This window comes from Diadema antillarum, unplaced genomic scaffold (genome assembly GCF_040938485.1).
Source record: "Diadema antillarum isolate AM-2024a unplaced genomic scaffold, OU_Dant_1.0 seq00000983_RagTag, whole genome shotgun sequence".
Lineage (NCBI taxonomy): Eukaryota > Metazoa > Echinodermata > Echinoidea > Diadematoida > Diadematidae > Diadema > Diadema antillarum.
The window spans coordinates 142,845-161,680 of NW_027271823.1; positions in this window are offsets into that span (position 1 = coordinate 142,845).

Sequence of the window (18,836 nt, forward strand, 5' to 3'; positions counted from 1 at the left end):
GAAAGACATTTTCCGAATAAAAACAAATAATTAAACTCAACGATCACACATTTAACATCAATGAGACATAGTGTAGGCCTACATACACATTGTACAGTGCACTCCCATATAACGAACACGGGTATAACGAAGTTCAGGTTAAAGCTAAGTAAAAATTCGGGCCGTAACGTTATCCACTTAATGCATTTCAATTGTGTATTTGTTCGGTTATAGCGAAATTTCGATATAACGAAAGAAAACTGCCGGTCCCGAAGACTTTGCTATAACGGGAGCGCACCGAAAAGGAAATAATCGGCTACTAATTTCATTTTATTTTATTTCATTTTATTTTATTTTATTTCATTTCATTTTATTTATTTTATTTTATTTTATTTCATTTCATTTCATTTCATTTCATTTCATTTCATTTCATTTCATTTCATTTCATTTCATTTCATTTCATTTCATTTCATTTCATTTCATTTCATTTCATTTTAGATCTCCGATTAATCAATGACCTCTCATTTGAGAAAAAGCCGGAGAGATGATGATTGTAAAACAAATTAATACTTACCAGTGTGGCTGGGCTTTACATATAATCCCTGAATATTGGAAATCCGTCCCATGGGATAAAAGTACCCCGGAATCATCAGTACGCAACCCACGATATCCGGAGGTCTTTGGAAACTCTTGTCTTCCTCGGATGCCTGGTACTCGAGAACCATCATTCGATATCGATCACGATCGATCTTTTTGGCGGTGGTGAACGCTTTGAAAATATAGGAGAACAATAATTATGATATAGGATTTAAGTAGAGTCACTAAAATGATGGGCAATTTTCAGACACTAAAGGGACCTTATTCAAAGATATTTTTGTGTATTTAGTTGAGCCAGTCCATGCAATTTGGTAATGGCGTATGGAATATGCGACGGTTACCTAATCCTAAATGGGCAGATTATCTATTTAAATGAAATACTTCTTCGACAAAACAGTCAGATAAACGTCATGTCTCTCTGTTGACGTAATTTCATCATCAAAAAATATCCGTGGTTTCTTCAAAGTCCAACTTCTAGTAAATGTTTACCTTCTTCGGTGTTGACAAAGTATTCTACCTGTTGACAGGCAGCTAACTCTTCTAGGAGTTTGAAGATCGTCTTTGCATCGCTCAATTCCCCCTCTCGAATGCTGTACTGCCCCATATCAGTCTTCTGCCAAAAATATAATTAAAATAAAACAGATAGTTATTTATTTGTATGTGTGTGTGTGTGTGTGTGTGTGTGAGAGAGAGAGAGTGTGTGAGTGGGTTTTGTGAGGTGAAAACTTGTAACGAGCAAATTATATGCGTTGATACAGATGATGGAGAGAAAAAAAAAGAGACCCGCATGAACATTCGCTACCACACACGCACACACTTTTGAAACGAAAGCCATCAAAATTACCCGATTGGGTTTTTGGAAGGGAAACATGCCAATGTAAGCCGAGGTCACAACTAGCCGTCCCTGCAAGTGCGTGCTGTCTACTTGCAAAATCGTGGATAAAACTTGGGGATCCGTACGTAGTAAGTACTGCCTCAGTACGGATTTTGAAGCACGCAGACACGCCGTAGCACTGTTATGTCACGAGGAACTTTCGCTGCGTTCGGGCTACGGATTCACCCTTAGTACGGGCACGGTACATGCCCTCTACAGTAAACGTGCGTACAACGCTCTGACTCCGCGCGTCTTCCTACCGTCACTTGCTCAACGGACGGCGCGCGTAGCACTTGCGTGTTGAGCACGTGATAAGTGCGTAGTCCGTGCTTATTCGGCACTTCGTGAGTTCAACTCTTCAACAGAGCACGCAGATCGTACCGAATAAGCACCTGCTCCGCACCTCATACAACGCAAGTTGTGCGCACTGATTTCTGCAAGGCACTCAAGCCCAGCCGACGGACGAGTGTCATTAATTTTCGTCTCCAATATGTTGGCAATAAGATATTCGTACTGTTCTACTTCAACTAGGGGGCAGAAATGCCCTATAAGGATCGTTGCCTCAAAAAAAAAAATCGCATACACAGAAAAATGATTGTTATAATTATTACCTGAAAGAGCTTTCAAAACTCTATCGAATTGTCATCACAAACCAAAATCTCATGCTATATGACCTTTCTGCCTGGCAGGCGATGAGTAATGATTATGGTTATTAAAATATATGTATATAAATATTATGTTTTGCAGAACATAAGAGACAGTCAAAAACTGCTTGAAGAAGAGAAATCTTGAATTCTGAGTGGTCAGTGCATGAAGTAACCAGGTTCCTGGAGTTCTGAAAAATTGTTACATTCAAGACTTGCACAAGCTTGGTTAAAATGCATTGGTCATCATTTTTTTTTTTTGTTCTTTTGTAGAGCAGTGATAATATCAGTACAATTTCAGTTAAGCTGAAATTGAGAATGTGTATATTTTGAAATTAAGCAAGGAAGAAATTACTATGATGACAGTATTACCTTATATAAATTGCAAACGTGACACCTTCAGACTCAGAGAAAATGAAAAAAAAACCATAGGTCTACATTTATATTTCCAGCAAAATGCTGTTAATCTAGCTCAAAATATGCCTGGATGGCTGATATGAACCACTGGTCACCTCTGAAACTGGGTGTAAAGATGGCAGACTTCATAACATCAAATCATATGCATCTGACATAATAAACGTATATTCTCAGCTCATCTCCAGTATAAATGTGTTAGGCTGTTTAAACCAAAATAATTTCAATTTTACAATGTCATTGTATACACTATAATAATTCTGTTTATACTTGTACCTGGGCCCATTCTATAAATAAGTTAGGGTGGCAACTCTTGCTGGAATGGCAACTTCCAATAGCAACAGCCAATTAGGAAGCTGGATTCTTGTCGTTACTATATTATGACAATTGCCATTCCAGCAAGAGTTGCTATCATATCAAGTTTTTATGAAATATATAGGACCCAGTTGTATTAACCCTTTCTCTGTCAGTGAGTATTATATTCACATATTTCACATATAAACGTATGGACATGAAATAAATATGGTACACAGAAGGTTAAACTGCCATGTACACGTATGGAGAAGACGTGAGATTATACATCAGGAGAATCTTGGAAGGTGGTCCTATAGGCCTACCCCCAACATCTGACGGGAAAAAAAAAAAACATCGCACTTGCACGCACTTACAACATGCGAGAGAGTAGAGATATGGTACGTGAGCAGCACGTGTAATTACAGTCTCCGCAAGATAACGTGGCAATTGCACGGAGATTGTACGTTGTAAGCACGTAAAACTCACTTACCACGTACACAACGTACGATGCACGTAACCCCTCACGGCCAGGCGTGGCGTGCGGGCCACGTACTTACACCCTGCGCAACCGTGCGATTGTCGTGCGTTGACGTAATTCCTCCCAGCTCTAGTCACTCCCTCCCCACGTTTTCAGAAAAACGTGAATGCCGTGGCCTCCGCCAAAATCGCACGGACTAAAAGCACGCACGGCGAGTTGTGACCAGGGCTTAATAAGGCAGAGTGTCATACGTGCACCGCATTTCGGAAACTAAAACTTTATTTTGCACCCGCATCCAGAATTTGGTAAAGGTATATAAAATAACTACCACTGAGTTAAGACCTTGCGGGAAAAAATGGGAAAAAGACCTCCTATAACGATTTCGGGGATGTTTCGCCAGAATTCAGCCTCTAAAATATTCCAATTTTCCCGAAAAAAACGGGAATGCGCCTGCGGTACAGATGATCACGTGAATGGGGGAGGGATGGTTCACTGGTTATTTACTTACACGACGTGGTATGTTGCCGTGCTTCATGGCCCATACACGAAGATCTCCGCTGCTTACCGGTGCGGCGCCCTCGGCTTCCAATTCTCTATTCGGCCATATGCTGTCACTCCTGAGGAAAACTCCAATAATACCCTGTCTAGCAGCAGTCGTAATCTTACGTGATTATGACCAGAATACACATGCACATACACACACACACACACACACACACACACACACACACACACACACACACACACATGGAAAGAGAAGCAAAGGCGTTAATTAGTAAAGGTTTCCCAGAATCTAAGCATTGTTTTAAGTTCCGATGATTATATCCTTTCAGAGATGATATATGTATGTCAAGAGGCAATGCCAGGAATGTCACGGTGAAGTAAAAAATGGGTGCAATTTGATAATTTTGGCCATTTTTTTCTAAAGTTGATATTTGTTACTTCTTCCGTTCTGAGGCGCTGAGAAACAGTGATTCAAACTGCCAAAAGTGTGTTGCTATTCAAATTACTAATTATTTGTCCGTATGTGAACTTACGTGGATATAGAGTATTATGTCAATCATTTATTGCAATAATAATGTGGTGCTATTATTGTTCTTGTTGATTTTGTTGCTGTTGTTGCTTTTTGCTTAGAGATACAAGTCATGAATTATCATAAAATGCTGTTTCCTGAGCTCTTATTCCCATTGCTTTTTACGGAGAAGAGTCATAAAAATAGTCATCAGTCACATCTTGGTAATTCGCATATGGAATCGACTAGAGACTTTAGCATATGTCTTTAAAATGTATGGCTAACGAATGTTGTGTCAAAATAAATCCTTTTCACAAGACTGAAATTTCAAGAGTTAAAATGTGACAGACTTTCATGGTGAAGCCACGTCGGAAAAACCGTGGCAGAGTGTGCAAAACGGTAATACTGCTAATTTGCCCCCCAAAAAAGAGTTAAAAAAAAACAATTCAGATGACCTGCCATCGATGTCCCTTTTCTTATCTCGTTCTCTTTGCAGATTATTCCATGCTACTGTATTATAATCTTCAGCGCCAAACAGACATAACTGCGACTGCAAAGTTAAATGCAGGTAAATCGGATTATGTCTCGCTTAATTGCTAAGCTGCATTCATCAGGTGTCTTTTGGGCAAAATCTGAATGGCTTGTAGGGCAGGGTAGGGTCACGGAATGCTGCAAAACTTACTGATTTCACCTTCTGGAGCAACGCTCTCTCTATGTCTTTCCCTAAATGTAATGATAAGATATAAAATGAATAACAAAAATGATTGAATAATAGCGAGTAAAGAGACGGACATTATTAGGTAACATTACACAAAACATGCTTCAAGATAAATTGATTTATGAAACAAAGGTGGTCGGAATCATCAAACGCATTTCTTTTCTGATTTTAAATCATAGTAAAGTTGCTAAGCTCAACGTATGTCGAAGTAGCTTATATTTCTGAAAATGTATAGCTCACGTTTGTACCCCATCACTTCCGTCCTGTGAGTTGTTCCCTAAGTCAGTCCCTCGAGGTTATTTCTCAGTCGAGGTTTCAATTCGGTTAGATCCGCAATATTTTCTTAACCGTTTCTGTATACCATTCAGTCAAATGAGCACATACTTCACACACATATCTTATGGACAGGAAATTATTGTGGCACACAGAGGATTCGTGATAGTTGGGATGTTGCTGGTGAATTCCCGTTGAAACAACTGGGGCAATATATATATCAGCCACGGGCAAGATTTAAGCAACAGACTACAAGAATTATTCAAGATTTCAAATCGGGAAAAAATCACTTCTCTCTTATATGTTTACAACGTGAGTTGAAAATTCGTTCATGAACTTTGATAAGCGTATACTATTAAATGATCCGAAGATTAGTTAATCTCAAAATGAAAGAACATTCCTTATTCCGAAGGTGTGTTATTCCAAAATTACACAAATTCCCATTTACATGATTAGAGTTTCTTTGTTCCATAATGAAATAAGTTTTGCCAAGTTTTTATCATTTATTTTTAATTGCTAATGATGCTTTATAGTTCGTGGTACATGCAACATAACAAGCCTATTTCTACGATTATTTTTTTTTCGATCAACAGCACATGTAGAATTCGATATTGAGCTTGTTAGTTTTTCTACATTGGTACCTATGCCGTGTCTGTTTTCCCATGATGGTCATTCTTTTTTAATAATGACGTCTTGTCTCGTCAAATTTTCCCTTCTTTTACACCTATACCTTGGTATATCCTTCATATTTTCAAGTGTATTTTACATCTATAATGTATATTGAATCTGAAATGAAGATTGACTTCAAGTGAGGCTCGTATTATAAAGGTTCGTTAAACCAAAAAAAAAAAAAGTTTGCTAATTTCAAAACAAAATAAAGTAACTTATTTTCAGATCAATGAGCCTCCTGAATAATATACCTTATTCATTTTTTTTTTTTTACATATCGGAATAAAGATCCTTTAATTAATTTCAAAATTACTCACCTTCTGCAAACTTCAAAATTACGACCCTTCAGTATAACGAATCTTCTGAATAAAGAGCCTTCGGAGTAACGAACCTCTGGAATGCCGAACTGTTACTTAATAAACTTGACGCCTCATATATCAAATTGGTTATTAGCCTGAATGAGCCATAAAACACGTAAACTTTCTCTTTAACTCATTTGCTTTGATACCTCTGAAATCAGGGTTGACGTAGAAACCATGAAGATACACCAAAGGGCCGACAATGTACAAATAGAACGAGGAATGGAGAACACATGCTACAGCGTATCCACGAGCTTCTCCTGCTCTGCGAACTTCGGCGATTACAGCACCGAAATGGCCCTTCAGGAAATTTTCCTTTAAATCTAGTGTCAAAAGAAAAAAAAGGAATGGCAATCATTTGTTTTGTTTTTGTTTTGTTTTTTTTTACGGGGGGAGGGGGAAACATAACTGTATAAATCTATACATTTCCAAAACCGATTATAGGAAGTTATACATCAGGTCTGTAAAGAGGAGGAGGAGGTATTTAGACTGGGATATCACATTTCACTTAAAGTTTGATCATCAAATGAAAAGAATACGCATGGATCATTTAAGACTTTTGATTTTTTTTCACAATAATTTCGATGCTATGAACATGTGACCGTCAGTCCTGGCAGTTGATCTGTTTGGACCCTGCTTGTCTAATGGTAGCGATTTTCATTTTATTCGTTTTCTTAATGATTCTTGACTAAGATGACTTCGAAAAGGAGTAAAACCTCCATTATATAGAACGTCTGACGTCGAAACAGACATGCCGTCAAAACTAAGACATCCAAAACCAAAGAAGCTATACATTTGAAGGGCACTTCCACTATACGAAGGGTAGAAGTGTGACTACAAGTCAAGTTAATCGTGGAATGTACCCCTTGGCCTAGCAAGCATTCGCGCCATAAAAAAAAAGAAAATGCCAGATTAAGTTGTTTTGACGGATTTGTTACCGATAGGTTCCAGCACAGGTTACAATAAAGCTTTAAAAAAATGGGTGGGGGGGGGGGGGGGGGGGGGTCTCCAAAGATTCGAAACGTTGCTTTTGACTTGAAAATAGATTATCCAACCATTATGGACATAATGCAGTAGTTGAGGTGCGTCTTGTTTGATTTAAGTTCCTGCCCTTGGTTCATCTCTAGTGCAAAGTTCGGCTAGATTCACAAGTTACATGAGTTGCGCTCGAACTATTCATACCAAGCGTTTATTGTGAGCATTTTTACAAAGCGGAGTTACAATTGTGACTTATCTATTGCGATTTATGTTATTCTCACGCTCTATTCACTGGGTTGCACGCTTGATAAATCGAGTGTAAGATGAATCCAATCAGGTTCAAAATTTTGGAATTCCAACCGGCTGTAATGGAGGCAGGTGCGAGATTTTTACACTGTTGGAAAATAGTGAAACTGAATATGAAACAGTAAGGAATTTACTCTAACAATTTATGTCACATTCATTTGTATCCTGTTACACACTTAAATAAATCCTGTTACACATTTAAACTTCCTCATTGTTTTAAGAAGTCGTAAATAGTAATAGAGATAAAAAGTATACAGGGTGGCACAAAAAGAACGGAACACCTAAGATTTTTAATTTTAGCAATATTGTTGCTAATGATTATGTCATTATTTTGCATATCATTGGAAAAGCCATTCTTTTCCCGATGGAGTGACACCAATTTCTGTAATTTTGGCTGATGCGTTATGATTTTAGGATCATTTTTGTCAACCCAACATACTAGAACAAAAGACAAAGTCATCACACTAAAAAGCATGAATTCAGTTGCAAAGATATACCTGTGGTCTCATTACAATGTAATATCTTTGAAGCCCAAAATAACAATGAAAGCTAAAGATGATGGAGGAAAAATTAATGAAGAATTTTCTGTCACTTCAAAATTCAAGTTAAATGAGGAAAAAAGCAATAAATCATGAACTCGAAAAAGTGTTAAATTTCTGTCTTATTTTTGCTTTGTTTTTTGCTGAGTGTATATATTTAAGTACACATTAAGCATCACAAATCATTTCAGAAATATTCTTTACCTGAATGATTTTCGTAGTTGTTATTACCTAATATTTTTTTCTTCTCTTTTTGTTTTAGTTGCAAATAAACTCGATTGTCCAATTTGACAGCCCAGCTGAACCCCCCCCCCAAAAAAAGTAAATTAAAGTAGGTTAAAAATATTTCCCTATTTTTACACTTCATTGACAATAGGCTAGTAAGCTCTAAGCATGAAAAAAAAAATTCTCGGACTTGAAAATGTTCAAAAGTGATCAAAATAAGAGAGGGTTAGAGATGCACAAGGGTAAATATCAGAGAAAAAAAATTAATGATTAGGATCATTTTGGCATGCTCTACAGAAGTATCAGACAAAACATGTATATACTTATATGGATATATATGGATAAAGCACAGGTCTAAAAAAAAGGAATAAAGAATATGTATATATATACATATATATATATATATATATATATATATATATATACTGCAACAAAGTTCATGCTGTATTCACCAACGGTTTATTTCTTGTGAAGAAATAAATCGTTGGTGAATACAGCATGAACTTTGTTGCAGTTTTGTTACTTATCTTTTTATCTTGCCCACACGAGGACTACCTTATCAGCATGATTATATATACATATATATATATATATATATATATATATATATATATGTATATACATTTACATTTTTATGTATATATATATATATATATATATATATATATATGGTTCAAAAAGTTTGCGAATATCATCCATGTGACTGTAGGCAGAGAAAAAATTGTTCTCCCAGATGAGACAAATCAAGAAAAAAAAAATAGTCGTCAGCCGACATGCAGACAATCCTATTCTTCGACTTTTGGTGGTCACATTTATCAAATAATATTGACCAATCATATTAATATGATATCAGCCGCTACTGCGGAAGCACAACAGGGAGCATCAACGACGGCTAGCAGTCAAATGAGGAAAAGTCAAAGTCAGCGCCAAATTTATACCTTTCCATTTTCCTGGTATTGTCCGCAGTTTGTCCACATGCCTAACTTGTGTTGTCCGGAAGGCATCCTGATTGTCCGCGTTCATTCCTGGTGTAATCCTAGATATTTCCGCGCTGCCCGGCTACGATTAGCATATTCCGAGGTATTTCGCGCTCTTCCGGAGTGATTCCTAGGAATGTCCGCAGTCAGTCCGCGGACAGTCCGCGGACAGTCCTAGGAATGTCCTAGGACAAGCCGATTCACAAAGTTATTCCGCGTCTGTCGCAGACAGGATGCCGAAATAACAAAATTTGCTTCCGCAACCCTTCCGAGGGTTGTCCGCGCCCAAGTGGACGTCCGCCCTTATAACGGGGCGAAAATTATACACTAACAATATAGAGCCTCCATTATTATATCTATACAATACTTATGAGTAAATTTGGTGTATATGAAGATGGTAGCCTCGCGTCCTCGTGTGTGCCCCGTAGAACATAACTTTAGTAAACCCTACATTTTCCTTTTCTTCTATGCTTTGTAGTAATATAAGGATATTTTTATTGCGCGTACAATGCCATTACGCTTTATAGCCTTTAATGAATATATTTCAGACGAATGGCAAAGTGAGAATGGCTCGCTCGCTCTGTCCGTACCTATAGTAAAATTTGCATGCGTTATGATCATAGTCCTTCGTAGTGATGTTTAAATCAATAGAAATTCGATTTAAATGCTCTATAAACGCGACTTTTATACTCCGTTTTTACAAAAAGTCCCTTCCGGGGGAAGGGGTATATATTCCCCTCCCACACCCTCCATGAACCCCCGCTCGGTCCCTTCTCTCCCTCGCCGAGGATCTCACACCGTCACATAAGATAATGTACCCCCTGTATGTTATAATCATAGTAATTCGCAATGATTCTTTGCACTGTTTGATTCCACATTTCGTTTTAAATGCTCTATAAACGCGACTTTTGTACATGCAGGAACCTGCCGTCTTTAGGCACATGCTTGATAGTGGTGGCAGTCTGAGACTCTCAAAAAAGGAAATAAGAAACATACAAATATATACACAATGTGGGCAATTTCCCATTGAAATGATATGTGCTAATTTTGTGGCGTCCGCAAGGGGACGCCAGTGGGATAAAGAAAAAAAAGAAAAAGAAAAAAGCAACATGTGCACAGTAGTGAATAAAGTACATTCCCCCTCCTTGAAAAAAAAAGCTAGATCCGCCCCTGTTATTACATATCATTATTATAGATTATAGTTATATAATCATATTATACCCGTACATGATAGGGCCCAAATGCCTATATATATCAGTACACTTTTGCACATTGCAATGCAATCGCATGCTCGGGCAATGACAATCGAGATAAATGCTTCCATTTTTAGCGCATCTGTAATGTGATTTGCCAAGTAGAGCATACATCCTTGAGTTTTTGAGCAATGCCTCTTAAAACGGGTCACACGTGCTCTGATTAAATATTTGACTGATTTCATGACTTATACTTTCCTTATTCCATTTTGAAAAATCCTAAAGAAAAGAGAAATAAAAGGAGTTTTCACAGTAAACATTATTCTAAGGAACTACAGCTTATTTTTGAAAGACCTCGGCCCACATGCCTGTGCACACTTGCATATGAGTACGCAGTCACATGCTAGTGCAATGACAATGACGCAAAATGCTTCATTTTCAGAGTGTCTGTAATAATTGTAATTGGCCAAGGAGAGCAGGCTTTCGAGCAATGCTTATCAAATGGGGCACTCGGTGTTTAACCCGTATTCTATGGAATCTGTGGAATGTAATCTGCGCCGGCGAACACTCGGGAGCGCCCGCGGAGAAGGTCTGTTATAAGACGGGGCTAAAAGATGTCAGTACGAACGAATACTTCTGGCCTACAGATGACTTTCTCTGAACGTTCCACATGTCGCATTTAAATTGCATACGTGCGGAGATGACTCATTTATTGTAATTTCGTATAGTTGCACCATCTTTTTGATGGGTAACAAAGGACATGTTGACATAATGCCCCGGCTAACATTTAGACGTTGTCTGAACGTTCTTGAAACGTTCCAAGTTCGTTATTTGGAAGTTTTGTCAAAACGTTTTCAGAACGTCTTTTTGTGGAAGATATTCGACGTATTTAAAACTTTTCAAATGGACGTTATAAAAACGTCCTTTTAAACGTTTAAAAAACCAATAAAAAACCTTTTGGACGTTATAGACGTCAGTAAAACTGTTTAAGAATATTCAAAACGTTCTGTGGACGTTCTGCGGACGTCCAGAAAACCTTTGAAATCGTCTAGAACGTTCAAAAAACGTTTGATGAACGGCTTAAAGTCTTATGACCCGTTCTATAACGTTTAGAGAACCTTTCATATTCGTCTTGAACGTCCAGAAAACCTTTTAAGAACGTCTAATGTTCATTTATTATTGGGTGTTTAAAAAGAGTTTAGTTGTTAGACTATACAGGCACAACCTGGGATTAATATACCCTAATCCTAATCCTGCATAATCCTATCCTATTCTAACCTGTTCCTAATGTCCTACCACCTATACCTATACTTCATCCTATTCCCAATTGATGAATCTGTATCACATTCTTTTGTATACCAGCAAAATGTACAACATTTTGCTGGTATGAAGGCATGAAGACATAGTTACTGAAATTAGATCACACACACCTTAATTAGGCCTATTAACATATGAAAATACCTCTTCATAACACAATTTGAAATTTTGAATAACTGAAAAATAACGTAGGTAAGTTTATTTTTAACACAGCAAGTTTGAACCCAGCATAAATCGTTAGATTTCAATGTATCTTATCTATTTCCACTAGTTTTCAAATCTTATATTTCTTATTTGAATATTCATAAATAGGCGTGAATATTCATGATAAAGAAACCAATGACGAACAGGTAGCGGACCATATAAACACGTTTTTCAAATGTTCATTGAAGACAGAGTCGACGTAACAGACCTAATAAACACGTTTTGTGGACGTTTATACCTATCGGATACCTATGGAGGATTCTGAACGCAAGCTGAGCCTCTATATTCAGATCAAGGTTTGGTCCTTGAGATGAGCTGGGTTGTGGCCAGGTAGAGTGGCGTCAAACTTATATCTTATGGGTGCATTGTCCCAAGGTTGATCCAAACCAACTTCAAAACTGAAGACACTGGGTGCATCTATTAAATATCTTGGTAAACTATTCCATGGTTTCCTGATACGCATGTAAAATGAGTTTCTTCTTGTAGTGGTATGTGATCGAAAAATGTATAACTTTTTAGTATGTCCTCTTGTGCATGTTTTTTATTAAACCCAAATCAGGCACTATTTCTTGATCATATTTATGAAATAATTTAAAAGCTTCAATCATAAAATATCACCTCTCGCCCTCCAATATGATAGAGTTGAAAGTCCAAGGTACCTCAATCTCTGTTCGTTAGATAAAGATCTTATTTCACGTACTAATTTTGTAGCTCTCCGTTGGACATGTTCTAAAGCTAATATATGCTGTTTGTTTCAAATAACGACTCCATACCGCATGGGCGTATTCTAAACGGGTCTTACTATAGCTTTATATAACAGTAGAAAACTGTCCTTATTTAAATAAACAAATGTTCGTCTTATTAAATTCATCACTTTATTGGCTTTGTTTATTTGTGTCTGAAAATGCTGATCAAACTTAAGTTTAGAATCAACCGTGACTCCTAGGTCCTTGCATGAATCTACGTGTGAAAGATAATGTATAGTATTATCAATATTCATAGTGTAATCATACAGGATGTCTTGGTTGCCAACCGTAAAAACACAACATTTTTCTGGGTGAAACCTAAGAAGCCACTTATTTGACCAAGAAATAAGACAATCGAGATCTTTCTGCAAAAGCGCAGCATCTCTATTCGAAGTAACATGTTTGAATTTTTTCGTGTCATCAGCAAACAAATAAAAACCACTGGAAGTTACCTGCTCTGGAAGGTCATTAATGTACATAAGAAACAATATAGGACCAAGGACACTTCCCTGTGGAATACCACTAATGACATCATCCCAATATGAAACAGCACCATTAACACAAACACGCTGCTTCCTCCCAAGAAGAAAGGATTTCAGCCAATCAAGCAAAGGATTAGCAATGCGGAAAAAAAATCAATTTTCGCTAACAATCGTCGATGCGGTACCCTTGTCAAAGGCTTTTATAAAGTCTAAATAAATCACATCGACAGAGCCACCTTTTTCTAATAAATTTGTCCACTCATCTAATACGTTTAGCAATTGTAATGTTGTTGAGACAAAACCAACTTGTCTCACACTGAGAACACTATTTGAACACATATGTTCATAAATCTCTTCCCTTAAGATGGATTCCATAGCCTTACACACAATACATGTCAAACTTATATGCCTGTAGTTTACTGGGAGTTTCTTGCCTCCTTTCTTTAATATTGGACTAATACTGGCCTTCTTCCAATCATTTGGGATAATCTCTGTGGCCAATGAAGTTGAAAAAAATAACTCACTCACAAAGGCTTGGAAATGACTTTAGCTAATTCACGTAACATTCGAGGGTGCAGCCGATCTGGACCAGGTGATTTGGAAACATTCAATTTTTCTAGTTTATGTAGCACAGATTCTTCACTGAAGTCAACACTGTTCAGATGTAAATTAGTATCATACTGTTGAACTAAAGGCACTGAGAAATGCTGCAGTTGTACATTACATTTGCCTTCATTTGATTCAACTAAAGTATCACAATTATCTGTTCCCATCTGTAATAAAGGTGGAATACCACTTGCAACTATAGTCTTAAATTTGGCAAATTGCCAAAATCTTTTAGGGTTACTTTTAACTTCTTTTGCGATATTGCATTCATATTCCTCTGACAACGTCTTGTAGCATCCTGGACCATGTTTCTAGCTCTATTATACAACATCTTCTTTTCATGACTTCTGTCTCTCAGATACCTTTCCCAACATCTATGTTTCTTGCGTATTAAAGGCAGCCGATCGTCATCCCTTATGGTACGTAAACTCCGAACGACCGAAGTTTGTGCATGCAATTGCGCAATGCCAGACTCGGTGCTATGTCCATAAACGTGTGGGACAATGCTGCCACTGAGACACGTGTGTGTGTGTGTGTGCGTGTGTGTGTACGCATCATACACAAACATTGTCACCGCGATCTGCGGTGATTGGAGGAGAGAGGCCAGAAGACGCGTGGCTCTTTTGGCCTCTCTTCATGCGCATTCGCACTGAGATTGAGCGTCCATTCGGAAGCTCTCGTGGCTCGCTCGGACAGCCATTTTGGGTTAGGAGATTTGTAGCACAGAGCTCTTGTAGTCTAGCGTGTTGTTCGCTGACCCATTGAGCCAGCGCTATTCTCATTCGGGGGTCACTACATTTGATACAGAATTGGGGAGGCAGCGTGTTGCGTTCGTCTCCTTGCCGCACAAACCACTCGCCACGATTGAGTGCCTTTAATGAGAGAGTTTCAGAATCAACAGGAAAATCATGACCTTTACCCCAGGTATATTTACCCCGGGTAACTTATGAGGGAATGAATTTTCTCTGAGCATCCTCAATTTTGTTTTTCAGATGAGCCCATTGTTGTTCCACATCATCATTCATAGTTACAAATTCATCATCCAAGTTCAGACTACTTATAACGACGCTCTCATAGCACCAACGCTACCCTTACTGTACAGAAACCTTTCTCCTGTCTGTTTATCAGAGTCAGCCTAACAAAGAAATTTAAAGACCAGAACAGAGTGGTCACTAAGGCCTCACGGACTACAGTGCACATTAGTAATCACAATCTTCTTCATTTATACAAAAAAAAAATAAATCCAAAAATGAGGTATAGAGTCAAATCTAAATCGAGTAGGTTCCATAACATGCTGGTAAGGAATTGCATCACGAACACATTCTATGAACCTATTCTCAACACTAGCCTCACTTTTAGGCGTAGTCTACGATTTCCAACAAATATCAGGGTTATTGAAGTCTCCCATAATGAGAACATGACTATAGTCTAACTCAGTAATATGAGACATAACCTGGAAAATTTTTTCATTGTTTTCTTTATTACCACTGTCGCTACGATAAATACAGCCAATCAGCAAACTTGTCTGAGTGTTTTAGCGGTAATTCAAGCCATATCATTTCCTTAAAGTCAACATCTAAATCAAATAAAATCTGATGAACAGTCAGCAGCTCATGTACGAATGATGATACCTCGTCCCACATCGGTATCAATATTTGTATGATATAAATTGTTACCTTCTATAACAAAATCTTCTTCATATGTTTCTCGGAAATACTTAGGTTTAGCTTCAGTTATTGCTGTAATATGTGTTTTTTTTTTCCTGTAGAACTATATACAAATTTAAGTTCTGAAATTTTATGTATACGTAATGAATCTGCATTAGTGTACATACACTGCAAAGAAGAAATTGTTTCAAACTTTGAAACACTATTGAAACAAATATTTGAATCCGCTGAGCAACTGTTAGCAACATTAGAACTTAAAAATCCTCCATTATTTACAGAAGAATGCCTGAGCCCGGTAGTGGTACTTCCGGGTTCCTAGCCCAAGACGAAGACGTACACTGTAAAAGACATAATAAAAGGTTTTGTAACGTCCATTGACGTTTTTAAAACGTTTTCCAAAAACCCTGTGCTTTGCTGTAAATGCTAACTCCCAACTTCGACGTTGTATGTACGTTTTCATAACGTCCATTTTATACGAAGACGTACGGTACCTCCAAAAAAATTTTTTTAGGAAACGTTCTGAAAACGTTATGTGTTTGCTGGGGCGGACTGTGCCAGCCCACACGACTGAAAAATCTCAGATATCGTCTTGTTCATAATCACCATTCAAGAGTACATTTTAAGAACTCAAAGCAAGATGGAGAAAAAAAAAGAATTATGCTTGAACATGTGCATGCGTGTCGTGTTATTTTTGTCATGTCTGTTTGTGTATAATATGGGATGAAAAATTATTTCGTTCTGCTAACATTCATGCAATAGAAAGAAACCACCCCAAAAAACAATATGAAAATGAAGTATAAGAGGACTTTATCAGAGCTTTGTACAATGACATTCTGACGTCTTCTTATATATAAGCATAGTGAGCAAGGTCCAAACAACAACACGGAAATCTGCTGCTGTTATAATTATAGTCGGGCGCTTCTATGCCCGTCTGCATGTCATGATATCAATGTCAAAAATTTGTGGCAATTAAAATGTATGTCTAACGAAGTACAGTGTATGAATACCAGACTGCCTATGGTATTCCCATGACGCCAGACTTATCCTTTCCTTTAATTCCCCATCTTGTCTGGCAAAAAAAAAGAGTTTAGGTGAAAAAAAAAATTCAGCATTTTAGCATTTATATCTTGCCTTTTAAATACAGTACATATTAAACGAATCGTATAGAATCGGTGGAGACGTAACTCCATGTTTCTAACATAATTTGGCTGAGAAAATGAGAAACCTCTAATGAAACGCCATTATGCAACTTTGTGACAAAAAAAAAATTCAGTGACCTGAGTAAGGCATTTCATACCATTGATTACAACATTCTTATTCGAAAAAAGTGGAATGAATATATTATATACTGAACTGATTTTACCATACTTCACATACTGCAATATGGTATGGGCATATTCAAACAAGACAAAAATTCAATCAGTTCACTTTCTCCAAAAATAGCACTCCGTATGTGCACCAACTCACTAGCTTGCAAACTCTGAACCATTATTTTCTAAATTGGAATCCCTGAAAATAAACGATATTCATACATTTCAATGCGCAATATTCATGTAAAAAAATAGTACACATCCAACACCCTGCCTTCCTTGTTCCATAACCTGTTCACTATGAACTCCAGCGTCCACGCTTGCCTAACTCGACATTCCAAAGATTATCACCGCCACAGTCCCAACCTAATGATGATTCACAAGTCAATAAGACATCACCATGGACCATGCAGATTTTTGGAAATAATCTCAATGAGCTAATAAAGGGAACCACTAAATTATATTCTTTGAAGGCACTTCAAAAAAAAAGTCTTTTATATAAGTATGATAATGTATGAGTGAATAGAAATTATGTCTTTTTTTTTCAACTGGACGATCTCCCATCGGCCACCGGCAGATTTTAACGAAATCGCTCAGCTACCGACGGGTGATCGATAGGTCATCTACCGGTGACCCGTAGGCATACCGGCGCGCCGGCCGGTCTCTACCGAAAATTTCTTACGAGCTACCTGGGCTTATTCATGTGCCGATGTGATTTGTGATGTGACATTTAATCAAGATAAAACTGAGGTAAAAGGTCTAAGAGTTGAATTACCAACTATAAACCTCAGCTTGTGAAACTACGGATAACTGTAAATTCGGAAATCAAACAAAAGGTAGGAAAACCCAAGATGGAACAAAGATAAGAATACATTAGACTTTTCCAAAATATCTTGTTTTCTTCTCTAAATTTTACAGTATTTTTCTAATCTTCTTTAATTTCATATTTTAATTTCCCCATCTTTTGTCATTCACTACTTCTTCTTTCAGTAGACCTTTAATGAATGATAAGGTAACCAAACCATATATTACTAAGTTTCCATATCGACACTAACTTTTAGCTATCATCTTTTTTGCCCCAAAGTGGCTGTCCCAGTCTTTCATGTCCCTCATGTGGGTTGCCGAGATGTTGAGATGCTGAGATGTTGGTGGAATTTCCTTGCCTCTATCCTCCGCCTGCTTCTTTCAGATTTCCGTGGCTTCTCTTCTCCATCTAGTTCCTGGTTTCCCTCAGTGCTTCTGTCATTTTTATCTTTCTCATTTTTAGTCCCTAAAAAGATGACCGCTCGAAATATTTCCTTGGTTTTCTTGTGTGCTGTTGTCATTTTTGTCTCTATTATTCTTGTTCCCTATGTGACCGCTCAATTAGGTGAGTGCCTGTACGGTTGCCGCTCGGACACAGAGCGTATTTTGGGCAGTGAGTGAAAACTTGTCTGTCGCCGCTGCGTTAAAACTTCAGCGGCGACCGACCGATGCCCTAAAAACTAGTGGTGAGTGGTCGGTCACTGGTCGGTCACCGGTCGTTGTCCGACCGGTGATCGACCAGTGACCGAACAGGCACCACTGATACGCTTGGTGTCCGAGCGGCAACCGCCCAGGCACTGACCTAATCGAGCGGTCGCCGCCGAGCGATTCATGGAACAAAAATGATAGAGACAAAAATGACAAAAGCACAGAAGAAAACCAAGGGAATAGATCGAAAGGTTGCCGTCCAGCAATTTTGGGACTTGAAATGATAAAATGATAAAAATGACAGAAGCACTGACGGAAACCAAGGACTAGATGGGGAGGAGAAGCCAGGGCATTGGCAATGTGGAAGAAACAGGGGAGGGATAGAGGCAAGGAAACCCCACCAACATTTCAGCATCTCAACGTCTTGGCAACCAATATGAGGTACATGGAAGACAGGGACAATCACTTTGAAGCAAAAGAGATAAAAGCTGAAAGTTAGTGTCGATATGTAAACTTAGTAAAA